Source organism: Enhydra lutris, unplaced genomic scaffold (genome assembly GCF_002288905.1).
Source record: "Enhydra lutris kenyoni isolate GAN:26980312 unplaced genomic scaffold, ASM228890v2 scaffoldscaffold33, whole genome shotgun sequence".
NCBI classification, from domain to species: Eukaryota; Metazoa; Chordata; class Mammalia; order Carnivora; family Mustelidae; genus Enhydra; species Enhydra lutris.
In genome coordinates this window covers 1,719,701-1,734,586 of record NW_019154117.1, presented here as the reverse complement: position 1 = coordinate 1,734,586, position 14,886 = coordinate 1,719,701, and positions in this window count along the sequence as shown.

Genomic DNA, 14,886 nt, shown 5'->3' with positions numbered 1-14,886 from the left:
CACTGGCGGGGTGAAGGGTAATGAGCCAAGGCAGAGCAAGAGTAATCATGAGCACAGTGCGCTCAGCTGGCTTCCTCTCCTCTCCCTCCCTTTCTCCATTCCTCCTTGCCTTTTCTCTCTCTTCCTCATCCATCAGTCCACCTGTATATCTATCCATCCACCCACCTAACCATCCATCCATCCACCCATCCATCCATCCATCCATCCATCATCCATCCATCCATCCATCCACCTATCCATCCACTTATCCATCTATCCATCCATCCATCCATCATTCATCCATCCATCCATCCACCCATCCATCCATCCACCCAGCCATCCACACATCCTTCCTTTCATGTGTGCATGCATCCAATCACCCATCCAACTATCCATCCATTTACCCACTTGCCCAACCACCCATTAATTTATTCCTTCCTTCCCTCCTTCTTTCCTTCCTTCCATTTTTCAAGCATGTATCTATCCATTTATCCACTCCCCACCGACCCATCCGCCCATCCATCTACCATCCTTCCTTTCACGCATGCGTGCATCCATTGCTCCAGCCATCCCACCAAGATTTTTAAAGCTTCTTCAAATTACTACATCAGCGAAACTTCTTTCAATGCCTCAAAACATCGGAGATTTCTCATTACTGAATGCTATGGGACTGAACCTCCACAACACTTAGCCACCAAAACAAGTTGCAGAAAACATGTCTCAAATAATCTAGGACACAGGTGATATTTTTGGGGAGGCTAGAAACACTTCTCTACTTCTGAGAAAATCAGATATTTTTATCTATAGGGAAGAAAGCAGAAAATTAAGAAGGATAAAATTCAGATCCCGGGAGTTTAAGAGGACCATAGAGACCAAATCTATTTTTGGCCTTTTGTAGCGAATTCAAAGGCATCCACAAGCTTCCTGCCCCTGTGTAGATCAGAATTTGACTCAGTGCAAGTAACTGAAGGGAAATCGATCTGAAATTGTGTTTACTTTAATAATGTTGTGGTTTTGACCTCCATCTTGCTTTTGGTAACAGCTCACGGAGGCAGCTTCCTTCCTGTCCAGAAAAGAGCTTCTGCACCCTTCATAGTTCTGGGTCATTAATTTTTCTTTGGTTTTGTGGTTTTATCAACCAAATAAAATATGGTCAGATGTTGTCAAGGCCTGCTTTTATATCATTTTATGAATCCTTTTGGATTGCTTTTTTGAAGTTGGCCTAGGCTCATCCTATGTTTGTCAACTCCATACCTATTTCCACAGGCACCTTGGAAATTCTGTGTGTACTCTGGGTTCTGTGGGACCTGCTGTCGGAGGGATTATGGTTCTGGACACTAGAATCTTCAAGTTCATCGAGGTGACAAATGTACTTGGGAAAGAGTCAACTAAAAATACATAATAATACTAATAGGAATAGTAGTTGTTCAGTACTCACACTGGAGCTCGTGGGCTGCACCTGGGGTGAAGTGGCCAGTAGACCTAAATCTGGGAGGTTTGGAACGCTATCCTAGAGTCCAAGGACATCTTTAGGGCTTTTGAGTTGAAGAGTACAATGTAATTGATGCCTAAAATTAGACTTTTCTAGATTCTGCAGAAGAAAGTTCAAGATATATCCATTGCGAATACTGACTGAAGAACAATTAATTTTCATTCCACCAGACATATTTATTAATGCAACTGTATTGATCATTTGAACAAGGAAGACTAGAGTGTCCGAGTTGGGGTATGCTTAGCTAATTGGTTAGCTTTGTCCATCAAAGTAACACTAGAAAAATCACCAAAGAGGTCTTCAGGGCCATCTTCAGATGAAGTGGGAGATGTTTTCTCCTCCTTTTCTTGAGCAGACATTCATAGTCAAAATGGCTGAAAAAGATGGCGGCAGTGAATGGGCAGCCGTGCAGTCAGTGGCCCGAGTTCGTGGACTGGGAATTGTAACGAACACATACAAAGGGAATAAATAATAAGAGGTTTTTTTTTTTTTTTTATAATGGAGGGAAAAGTAGAAAATTGGAAAAAAAAAAAGTAGCTATGAAGAAGAGTAAGACGTTGGTAATGACAGAATGTGGCGGATTTGGGTGGGGAAGTCGCCGCTGGGCCAACATCTGTCTGACTCTGAGGGTCATGGGAAAGCCAGGAGCGAATGGGGAATGGAACATGGATGGACAGACGGACGGGAGGATGCAGTGGAGAAAGCTGGAGCAGAGGACAGAGGAAAGGGAAGAGAGCGGGGAGCTGGCACGTGACTGCCGTGGCGGTGGGGGTTCGGAGGGTGGGGCAGCTTCCAGGCGGCCAGAGTGAGGAAAACACTGGGAACAGGAGTGTGCACGTCAGCAGGGCTCCAGCAAAGGTCCAGGCCGTGAAGGGCACTAGCTGGAAGGAGAGGGGGTGTCTGGGTGCACATCTGGGGTGGGTTTTGAGTGGAAAACTACCCACCAGAAATAGCCTCAGAGGCAAGGAATTCCTTTTCCTCTTTGGTTCTTGGAGGTGGGGGGCGGTGAGATATGTTCCCGTTCTTGCTCCCGTCTCCACGACAGGACTGTGGCACGCGGTGTTCCCAGCTGGGGTGCGTGGGAGGGAATGCCTCCGTGGAGGCGTGTGCAGGTCTGAAGTGCATGGCTAGCTGGGGCCCTGGCTTGGTCAGTGCCACCCTCAGGCGGGCACAGGGTGGGCTGCTCGCTGCACGCTTCCTTGATGCAGAGCTGCCGGCCTTCTCTGCTGTGACGTGCGTGAGCTCACCCCCAGGAGACTGGAGAAGTCAGGGCTCGGAAATCTGCCCTGCAGCCGCGAAGCCCGCGTGTGCGCAGCCCAGGGGCCTGCAGACTGGCAAGCCCTGTGCTCAGCCTCCAGTGTTCGGTACCCCTGCTGCCCTCCAGGCTCTTCCCTAGCTCTGGGGAGGAAGCTGATATGCAAATTTATGCAAACGAGAGGGAAATCAGCCTTGTGCCTCCTGGTCAGGACGTCTCTGTTTTCTCCTCACCTTCCAGGCTGCAGTTCTCAGAACTGGGAACCTGAAGGCTCACTTTGCAGGCTGGAAGCAACATTTGCATCTTGCTTCTGTGACTGAGCCCTGAGTCACTCCCTAGTGGATGCCTGCGCACTGGGGCTGGTTCCCACCCTCCGGCTGGACTGTGGTTACGAGTCTGGTCCTTCTTCTGGTCCACCTGTTGCCCCCAGAGCAGGGCACGCCCGCAGCGCAGGAACGATACCGGCGGTTCCACATTCTGTCACTGCTGCTGGGGGCAGGTCCACACACCCGGAAGAAGGCAGAGGCTCAGCGAGCACACCAGAGCCCCGGATCACCTGCTGGCACATGGGAAAGAGGGCTGGGGGCTGACTCGGCTGCTGGCCCCGCTCGGGCCCGTCATAGCCGTGTCTTCTCACCAGCACGGTGGCCTGCAAGAAAGGGGCCGGCGTGATCAGCTGGTGTCACGGACAGCCACCTCCAGGCCATCTTGTGCAGGTTCCAATCCTGGCTGCCTTGCTGGCTGGTTGTATAGGCAGTTGTGAGGGTTAACTCTCAGTGTCAATCCGGCTGGGCCACAGGGTGCCCAGATAGCTAGTCAAGTGTTTTTGTTTGGGGAGAGTAACATTTACATCAACAGGCATAGTAAAGAAGAGTGCCCTTCCCAGCATGGGTGGGCCTCGTCTAATCAGTCGAAGGCCAACCGTACCATAAAGACCAGGCTCCCCCAGGAAGAGGGGGTTCTCCAGTAAATGGCCTTCAGACCTCACCTGCAGCATCAGTTCTACCTGGGTCTCCAGCCTGTGGGCCCAACCTGCAGATTTTGGACGTCCACAGTCGTGAGACCCTCCAGCATCGTGTGAACCATTTCCTTATCATAAATCTTGTTCTCTCCAGACACACATCCTGCTGGTTCCGTTTGTCTGGAGAACCCTGACTTGGAGCTTCAGTTTGACATCTGTGTGCTGGGGGGAGAGTCGCGCGAGTCCCAGCAGCGTCTGCAGGAAGACAGGGAGTGGCGCAGGCCAGGGGTCTTCACCCTTCAGGAAGGGTTGCGGCCATTCGGGGGTTTGTTAAAACCCAGGTTTGCGGGGTCTCAGCCCAGTAGGTGCTGACTCAGCAGGTTTGAGGTGGGCCCCAGGAGTTCACAGTCCCGCACGTCCCCAGGGGATGCTGCTGCCAGGGAACACACTTTGAGAACCACCGACTTGGTGACGGTCTTGCTGTGGGGCTCACTGGATGTGGATTGGGGGCAGTTGGCAGTCATCCCTGAATTCATCTGTGCTGGGACCTGTGCTTGCCGTGGGGCCATGAGCGAAGAGCCTGGTGTGCCCCGCCCCCCACGCCCGCAGCCCCACAGTGCAGGTCTCTGGGATGGAAGTGTCGGGAGCTGATGGTGGGGAGGGGCGTCTGCTTACTTTAAAGAGCAAAGGTACTGGAGCACCGTGGCGTGTCCCCAGCCTCCCTCACAGTGCACACTGGTGGCCCGCGGTCTCAAAGTCAAGGCGAATAAAGTTTAATTGGTTGCAGAGAGTTGCAAGTGTTACAGGCGGCTCCTTAGGACAACTGATCGTTTTAAAGTCCCGGTCAAAACCCGACACCGGTCTAAGTGATAGTGGACTGTGTTATTGAGGACACTGAGGGACATTGGAGGTGAAGCTGACTTTTCAAGCTCCTTGGGGATCGGGAACCGCAGTCAAGGTCCCGACAGGGGAGACGATTACTTTGAGATGACACTTTTTACTCCAGGTGGCCTTTGTCAAATTCTATAGTGCCCTGGGAGCATCTTCTGTCCCCTGACCCCAGGATCCGGGGATATGTGTGAGCTGTGTGCCTTTAGCGCCTGACTTTCGGAGCTGGGCTGCCATGGAACTGGGTGGCAGGCTCCTCCCTCTCTCTCCTCTTTGCTCAGATCATGCCTGGCGGTGTGGCCGGCTTACAGGTGATTTCCTACCACTGCCGGACACCTGCTGCAGGCTCGTGGGTCATCAGTTGGCATAATTAGTCCCGTCCAAGTCCCCAGGAGCGGCCACGGACCTGGAGAGCCCAGCGGCGGGGAGGGGCTGGAGCTCCCGTTGGGGGGAAGCTCCTTGGTAACCCCAGCCCCAGCTCAGGGCAGCTACATGGACTCAACAGTGTTCCTGTTGTGCCCACCATTGGTGAGAAGCTCCAGAGTGGGTTCTGAAGGGAAAGCCTTCCCTCCCCTCCTGGGAAGGGCCTTGATGACTCAGGGACAGCTCCAGAGCTGGGGTGGGAGCTCCAGGGGGGCCCCATGGTAGGCCAGGCTGCTCTGCTCCCTGAGCAGGTCCCCGCACATGCTGTACATTCAGGGACTTAGGAAAGGGGAACTGAGATTGAAGCACCAGCTTGCTTCTTGCTCCCTCCCGGTCGGGGGCCCTGGGTATCTCCCGGGGAAGAGTGTCTTCATCCTAAATGGGGACCTGGAAGGGAGGAGGATGCAGAACTCGCAGGAAGCGTGGGGTCCCAGGGTCTGCATTTCCCGTGGGTTCCCAGATGAGGCTCCTTTGCAGACAATGCTGAGCTGCAGCGCTTGGGTTGGGTCTAGATCCTCTCGAGAGAGACACAAGCCAACCTTTGAACTGCAAACCGGTATAGGGGAAGTTACTCTCTCTGTCCTGACCTCTGTTTGCATGATTTTTATCTCCTGGTGCAGACTCTGTAACGTTCTGGGCTGGGCCGTGCGTGCAGCCACATCTGGTGAAAATGTCGGCATGGCATAAATTAATAAGGGAGGTCCCCGAGAGGAGGAGGTCAGGGACGTCCCGTGGAGGCATTTATGGTCCTGGTGCAGGTGGCACGGTCTGGCACACTGGCAGTCCGTGCTTGCGTATTTGTGGATGGAGGGACCTCCAGCCCTGTCCCAGGGGCAGGAGCCGGCTTCTTGTACCCCATGCAGCTGAGTGGCTCACAGGCTTGCCTGCCCCCAGGTGTTCCCAGCACCTGCCCTGCATGTCACCGACACCCTGCACAGCATGTCCTCAAAGCCGTCCCTCGCTATGGCCACTCACTCCCGATGGAAGCCGGCCGGCGTGTTCTCGAATCCACACTTCTCACCTGCAGTGGCCTCCCCATCCCGGCCTGACAGCAGCTGCTCTGCCACGGGGCCCGTGCTGTGACAGGAGCCACCCCTCCCCGCCTTCCACTTCCCTCCCTGGCACTTTCAGACGTAGTGGGCTCCACTCCGCCGCAGCGAGTGACCCAGACCACCGTCTTGCTCTGTCCGCATGATTCCCTACGTGCCCCTGCGTGGGGCTGTGGAGTAAGCGTTGTCTTGTCTCCTCTCTGCCTCCAGCAGCATCCCTCCCAGGCTTCCAAATTCCACCCAAGGCTCAGCTCTCTGTGTGGCTTTGCAGGTCAACTGTGGCCCCGTGGGAGCGCCCTCCTCTCCCCGCCGCAGACACACTGATGTCCCACATTCCCTTCACGCTGGGCTCTGCACATCTGTCTGTCAGCCGGATGGTCCCCGGCCCGCCCATGTCACTCTCTGGAGACTGGAGTCCCGTGTGGGATACCTCGGTGCCGGGAGGAACGGCCACAGAGGTTCCAAGTGTCCCTCTCCGGCTCCTCCTCCACGTGCATCAGCCTGGCTGCTCCTCGTTTCAAATGTCCTCAGTTTTGGGAATCGTCCTTGTTTTGGCTCCTGTGGCACAATTTATACTAGGGTACATTCACCGTCCAGTAATTAGACATTACAATCGCCCATGAAGTGGACAAGGAAACTTAAAAAAAGAATTAAATCCATCAAATACGTCTCTGGCCAGAAAACACGGAGCTGCTCAGCAGTCAGGAGAGGGACCTGCAGAAAAGCCGTCTTGCCCCTGAGCCGGGACACACTGAGTGACAGGACTTCGCGTTCGCGTTGTCCACAGACCACACGCACGGCTGGCTCCAGGGGTTCTGCCGCGGGCTGAGGGCGTCATGCCGTCTGAGAGGGAACCCGAAGGCTCAGAATTCCTGCGTTTCGTTAGTCAACCCCTGAGGAGGTACCGAGGGGCGTTCTGTCACTAGACGGTTTGGGGCCCTGGGCTGATGGCCCTTGAATCTTCCGAAGGTTAACTTTCAGATTCTCAGCTTTTTACATATGAAGGCTGGAGATGGAGGCCATCCTCAGATTATCCTGCGGGCCACTGCCTGCTGTCTTGCTTGCTTTCTACATTTCTGCTGAAATGAAAGAGACGATTTTTGAGATGCTGGAGGGAGCAGGAAGTGGTGGGAGGCATGTGGTGAGCCGTCAGGGCTAGGGTGGAAAATGCAGAGCTGTTTGAAATCGGTGGCCCAGGGACTGCTCTGTAATTTCCCCAGGCAAAGCCCAGCAGTCTTTCTTGGAACAGCCCGGAAAATGTCATGCTTTCAGGTCCTGCTCTGCTGTTGGGACCGTCCCCGTGGGGTCCTGCAGGGCTGGCTGGGCTGGAGGGCAGCTGGGCCCTAATGTCCCCATGGCCATGGTGGCTCCCCAGCTGCCCCCTGCGGGTGAGCCCGGGGCTGTTCCGGGTGCGGGCGCCTGGGCCTAACTGCCTCCATACCGTGGATGAGGCCGCCCACCTGGGTTGACCAGCTTGGGGGTCCAGCTCCCCCCATGGGCCGGTGGGCTGTGGAGGGGATTGCATGGGCTCCCCCACCCCAGGCTGGCCACAGAGTTTGTCACCTGGGTCTTGGGTGACTACGTTCTGGCTAGACTTGGCCTGTTTCTCTGCAAACTGCCATCCCCTGATGCTGCTCCTGCTACGGGAATGACTGTACTTCTGAGCTGGCCGGGGCCCAGCTGTAATTTGTGATGGGTACGGAAGGTCGTGAGCTCGCTGTCGGGACCGGATGCTACTGGGTTCTTCCTGGAGAGACAAAGGGGGTGAGTCTGGGTTTTGCCGGCCTGATGTTCATATGATCTGGGGTGCCCACTGCCAAAAAAGCACACAAAATTACACCACAAACTACCCGTGCCTCTGCTAGGGAGGGGTGAAGTGTGGAGAGTCAGCTGGCCTGACATGGGCAGCTCAGACCCCTTATTGGTCAAAGTTAAGGAAAAGCATTGGGACAATGTTCTATTGCTGAGCTGTCACCAAAGCCTGAGAGGCCCGTGCCTATGACGGGCCTGCAGGGTCGTCCCCGTTCAAGTCACGGAATGCCTACGCTGCCCCAAGGGCGCTGTTCTGGAGCATGTCCATGCTCCGACCATGATGTTTTTTTATAACAGGATCACCACGTGTGCGAGCACATTACGGGGCCGAGGGAGACTTGTGTCAGGAAAAATACCCACACTCTTCTGTAGCCTGGGAGGCGGAATGCCTTCTTCTCGGTACGAAGGCGTGCTTTCACACGCGGTCACGGTAGCTGGAAGGAGGAAGGCCTTTCTAAGAAAGACACAAAACCTAGAAACCATAACTGAGAGGATTGACACACACGAAAAGAGAAGACTCAGGGTAATGATCTAGAGACAAGGGAGACCAGCAAAGTGCTCGCAACGCCGACTGCAGACAAGGGACTCATCTTCCCGACTCCCGCAGAATGCCAAGGAGTCAAACACAGAATGCCAACCGCTCAGAAGGAAAGAGTCAGAGCGTTCCTACATCGTTCTCAGACAAAGGAGACAACAGCACGGGAAGGCCCGCTCTGCCTCCAAAGGAGAGAGCACAAATTGGAGCCATGTTGAAATTTTAAAAAGCAGCGTTGGCTTCTTTCCTTCTCTGGGGGTGGCGGTGGGAAAACGGATTCAGGAGTACAGGCCCCTCAGAGGGCCCAGAGAAAGGGCAGAGAGACCTGGGGGAAGAACAAACCCGGAAGGCTGGCGCAACCCCAGGGACAGACCCGTGAGCAGGACGAGGAGGGCTGGCGCCGGGCGCTGTCTGCGTGGGGGAGTGGACCCGGTGGCAGAAGGAGGCGAGTCCGGAACGGATCCGCGCAGACATCGACACGGCAGCGCGCAGGGCCGCGAGTGCCCCGGCAAGGCTGCAGGGACTCAAATGCACCCACATGTGTATGGAAAGGAGTGTGGGCTGACGCTTCGCTCGCCGCAGACTCGCGGTGACTTGCCGGCGGATCCCAGTTCCGAACGTCAAAGGCAGAAATAACAAAGCTTTGTTTGCTTGTTTGTTTAAATATGTACGGACAGCAAAGCAGAGGTTATTGAGCATCATACAAGGCTCCCGAAGAGGCCGGGGGCCTGAGAGGGTTACCCTCCAATAAAGCTTGACACAAAAATAGAACATCTTGGGGCGCCTGGGTGGCTCAGTGGGTTAAGGCCTCTGCCTTCGGCTCAGGTCGTGGTCCCAGGGTCCTGGGATCGAGCCCCACGTGGTACTCTCTGCTCAGCCGGGAGCCTGCTTCCTCCTCTCTCTCTCTGCCTGCCTCTCTGCCTACTTGTGATCTCTGTCTGTCAAATAAATAAATAAAATCTTAAAAAAAAAAAAGGAACTTCCTTGCAAAAAAAAAAAAAAAAAATAGAACATCTTCGTGACTCCCAAGCACGCAACATATCTTAAGCAGAAGCAAAACGTGTGTAAAGGGAAACACGGATAAGCAGGACTCAATTAAGATTACGTGCACCTCTTCCTCCAAAGACATCATGGGGAGGAGGCGACGGCCCACAGGCGGGGGGAAGACATTTGTGCTACGTGGCGGGCAAGGGGTGGCTGTCTGCTTTGAGCTGCTCCACGTGCCAGGTGAAGGCTCCTGGGCTCTCAGCCGGACGCCTGCACCCGGCGTCTCCGGGGAGCTTGGGTTTCTCATGGTCCCCAGGGCCGGCCTCTCGAAGGTCCCGGGTAGCTGCAAGCCCTCTCACCTCCTGGTCGTGGAGGAGATGGAACTTGCACGGGTTGAGCCAGCCCAGATTCTGGGGAGCAGGATCAGAGCCTTGGCCGGGGACCCCAGGGCCACACTGGATGCGAGCCATCATTGGGCCGTCCTTGGGAAGCACAACCTGCCCTTCAGACGCACCAGAATTCATCGGTTCAGTGATGCTCTCCCTGGCCCGTCCCACCCAGTGGCGAGCTCCAGGACGGCAGGCCCTGTCTATCCAGCACACAACAGGGTCCTGACCCCCGGACAGCCACGCTGAATGAAAACGATGCCCCACTTGGACGGGGGGAACCTCATTTGGTGAATATCAAAGGAACCTTTTAATAGAGGAAGTAAAACGTATGGAACTGGGACGGGTGTGGACACTCGGGAGCAGCTGCTCCTGTGCCTTCAGTCATTCCATTTTTATTTTTTATTTTTATCTTTTTTAAGATTTTATTTATGTATTTGGCAGAGAGAGGAAGCATGAGCAGGGCGGAGGAGCGAGGGGAGACGTTGCAGCACCCCACTGAGCAGGGAGCCCGATGCGGGGCTCGACCCCAGGACCTGAGCCGAAGGCAGGCGCTTCACCGACAAGCCACCCAGGCCCCCTGTTCCTTCATTTTTAAAACTCAACAAACATGAAATGGCATTCCCGCCATGGGCCTGAAGCAGCGCTGGGTTCTGGTCCGTCCACTTCGGAATTCCCGCGGGACCGCTCTGCAGTGATGTTACCTTTCATCGAGTATGTGCCTCCCTCCGTCGGGGCACGGCGCGGGCAGGCCCTGACCTGCTGAACCCGATGGCGGCCACACTGGGGGGCATCCGCCACCCCGTGTCAACACTGTGGGCTCAGGTCTAGAGACCGTGCCACGCCCGCACCTGCACGGCTGCGAGATCGGCCCTGCCCACGCGCTGTGCTGCTGCTCCGGACGGCGAGCACCTGATCGCCGAGGCTGGGGGTACGAACAGTGCGCGGGCCTGGATCGGGGCCGGCAGGGGTCCTGTGGGGAGGGGGTCCAGACTCGTCTCCCCAGGGAAGCATCTGAAAATGAAGTCCGTCCGGGACTCCCAAGTCCGCAGGCTGCTCAGTGATTTGTAGAGGAGAAACCCTCGTGGTGCCAAGTTTGTTTATTCTTGGCGAGAAACAATTTCTTCTTTCTGAGAAAAGAGGCCACGGAGAACATAAAACATTTCTTCCGAACAACTTTGGGCCGAACTCAGGCCTCGTGACTCAATGTGGACCGGCTTATTTTTCCTATAAAAGGCTCCAGACGTGAAAAATCAAGGGGAAAAGTGTTGGGCAGGAGGCTTTTGGAAGTGGCTTGTCCCCCATGTAGACGGGCTGTTTGCTACCCTTCTTCTCATGCAGTTGGAGTGCTGGGCTGGGAGCGGGTCTGGAGGGACAGATGTGAGGCAACATGTTCCCTCTGCTCTGGGCCCCTCAGCGCCACACACGGTGGACAGGTTTGCTGCGGCTTCTGGAAGCTCATCCTTCACTTGGCGAGTGGTGTCCTGGGAAGGACGGAACAAAGAGCGCACACCGGACAGCTTCCTCAGCGGAAGTCGCTCGTCTCACAGCTCCGGAGATGGAAGTCTAGGCCGAGATGGGGCAGGGTTGGCTCCTTCTGAGGCCGCCAGGGACCATCTGGTCCAGCCCCTCCCCAGCTCCTAGGGGTCACTGACAATCTTTGGTCCCTTGGCTGGTAGATGCGTCCCCTCATCTCTGCCTCCACATTCTCTCGGTGCCTGTCTGGGAGCATGTCTGTCTCTGTGTCCAAACTCCCCTGTTCTATAAGGCCCCCGGTCCTACTGGATCAGAGCCCAGCACGCTGACCTCACTTAAACTTGACCATCTGCCACACCCTACTTCAAAATGAGGTCAATTCGCAGGTATTGGGGCTTAGGTCACAGTCCAACCCATGGCAGGGGCTGTTCTGAAGGTTTTCCCCTCCCCCGTGCTCACCGACTCCCCAGCCACGGGCATAAGCCAGGGTACAGGCTGAGTTGCTGTAACCGGAGGAATCAAGGAATCGGCCACTGGGGCTCAGACTAGCACCGCGTCCCTTCCTCACACGGATCAGAGCAGAAGCTGCTGTCCGGGCCCGAGGGAGGTGACCTCCACCGAGGCACCTGGGAGCCCAGAGTTCTCCGGTTGCCGCTAACAGCACACTTTTCAGCCTGCAGCCTGCCTCCATGTCCCTGGACGGCTTCCCCAAATAGACCACTGGACCCCTGCCGAGGTCCACAGCCTGCGATCACACCCAGGTCCCCACGCAGACAGCCAGGAGCGATGGGCATTTCCGTCCCCCAGGGAAGCTTCCTAGTAACGCTGATTCCTGCAGGCCCCCAGGACTCTGGTCCACCGTCTTCCCTCACACCCAGTCACCCCCAGGTCCCGGACAAGGAGGACATGTGGTCAGCTCTTCCTGCTTCACTCGTTACCCCGAACCCAGAGGCTGGGAACAACCCTGGTGACCACATGGTTTCTGTAGGTCCGGACCGGGGCGCACACACGGTGGTGTAGGCAGAGCTGGTCCCCGTGGCAGGTCCCCTGAGATGTTGGCTAGGCAGGGGGGACCTGCGTCCTGGCAGGCGGGACTCGGCTTCTTGCGGGCTGTCCTGAGCAGCTGTCCTTGGCTTCCCGCCATGCGGGTTTCTCCGGCACGACCGCTTTCTTCACCGAGGCAAGCCAGCCAAGGAGAGTGAGCTCCAGCTGGACACAAGTCACTGTCTCTCGCAGCCCGGTCTTGGAAGGGACATCTCTTCATCTCTGCCGCCACGGATGGGGGAGGATTGCATACCAGGAGGTGGGGCGCTCTGGGGGCCGCTTCCAACACTGCCTTCCTTGGTCTATCCTCTGGGTCCCCGTGATTTGCGCTTTTCCGGCCTCATCAAAGATGGAGGTCCTCGCTTCTGAGCATCTCAGCCTCCTTCCTGTCCTACTGCCTCTTTCCTTGACCCTCTGTGGGTCTTCCGTGCCTTGCCCTGGCGTCTCCATCAGACAAAGCCACAGCCACAACGGTCACGGAGACCAGCCGGTCTCCCCCTTGAGGCTCTCGCAGACAGGAATGAGGCGGCTGCGCCCAGGCTTCTAGAGACTCTGTGCCCCATTGGGAGGATGCATGGGGCCCACATAGTCTCTTTTGAGGGTCCTGTGGTCTCAAGAGGACTCTGACTCTCTGACGCTTTGGTCCTTCTCAGGTGTTGACAAAGATTGGACGGTCACACGGTGGCTTTACTACCTCCAGTCTCCTCTCCCGTTTTACTTTAAGCATCTGGAAGAAACAGTAAGAACCTTTGATGTTTTGGCTGACGATGCCCGGGCTGACCCCACGGTCTGTAGGCTCCGGTCCACCTGCCTTGTTGCCGCCAGCCATGCCGCTAAGCTCTGGGCCGCTGCTGCGGAGTGAGGACCCCCTTCCTCAGTTTCCTCAGCGTGCCCTCGGGTCCTGGCACGTGCTCACTGGCAGTGTCGGCAAACCCAGGTTTCTGCTACGGTCTGTCTGGGGCAGCTCGTCTCCCCTCCCGCCCCCGAGATCTACCACCTTGTGTGCTGCCCCTCCACATCCCGCCACAACTTCAGGGACCTTTTGCAGCACCTGCTGTCAGCTGTGTACCTGCCCAGACTTGGTGTTTCAAAACAGTCACATTTCTCACATCAGGAACGCAGGTGAAGCTGGCCTGGGTCCCCTGCTCAGAGCTCCTCACGCCTGCAGTGCTGGTGTTCGTGGGGGCTCTGGTCCTGCTGAGACAGGACCACGGGCCTCAGACCCTTGCCCCGGGGGCTGTCCCCTGGGATGGCTTGTCCATCCCAGCAGCAAGTGGGGGGAAGGCCAGAGGGGGAGCAAGGCTGAGGTCATGGTCTTCACGGGTTAGTCTCGGAAGCGACATGCGTCGTCCTTACCACAGTCCACTTGTTGGAAGCAGACCACTAGGTCCAGCTTGCACACACATACAAACACACGTGTGCACACCCACATGCTCTCACAGTACTTACAAACACACGTGCACACACACACATGCACACACACAAACACACACGTGCACACTCACACACTGCGCTCGAGAACATGTACACACAACACACACACACACTTACATAAAACCCACACCCGCACTGATACCTGTACACACCCGCACACACGTATATACTGAAACCCCATGCACATACACACACATGCATATTCATACACACACACACACACACACACACACACACACGCATGTGAGAGGGTGAGAGGTATGAACTCCAGGAAGTGGGGATCCCTGGACGCCATTAGAGAAGCTGCCTGGCCCAGGGACCAAGGCGTAAAGAGGTCCCCCTCCACCCCTGCCTGGCGTGTCTGGGGCAGGAGGCCTCTGCCCCTTTGGCTCCTATTTCTTTGGGGAACGGAGCTTCTCCTGGGCCTACAGGAACAGGCGGGAGCCCCCCCCACCAAGACGGCGCCCTCCATGATCGGGAGCTGACTGAGCCCAATGCTGAGCCGCGGCCATAGCCCAGAGTCCCCGCCACCCGCTCTGTGCCCTGGGCTTCCTCACCGCCGAGCCCCGCTTTGCTGCAGGCGACCGGCTCAGCTCCAAGACTTGCCTTCATCCGACGTGCCACAGACGTGGCCAGTAAGAGTAGAGGTGCCTCGGGACAGGGGACATTGGGGCAAACCACTGGGGGGTGCCACCACTGGGCCATCCTGACCCCCAGGATCCTCCCTGCACCCAGGGGTGATGCTTCTCTCTCCGTGGAAGGCGGAGTCTGAGCCTCAGAGGCCACACCCCTGGAGCTCCGGGCAGAAATTCCCTCTCTGGTGTATCTGGAACATGGTTCTGTCCTGTCTCTAGGGGTTTCCCAAGAACAGGGCAGTGGCCATGTCGCAGGTTTGCGGATTCTAGCAGACAGAAAGCTCTGCCAGGTGGGCCCTGAGGAAGCCCCTCCACGGGCCAGCGGCAGGCTGTGACGGGCTCTGTGACATCAGGGTGGGTGGACAGAGCGGCAGGCCTGAGCTGGGATGCCAGGGCCAGCCATGGCTTCTGTCCTCAAATCCTGGCCTGCAAATTGAGAACTGACCTCATTCTCTGGTCCTCCCTGAAGTCTCCTCGGCATCAGGGCCATTGTCCCGCGTGCCCATTGTTAACAAAGCACTCTGGGTTGC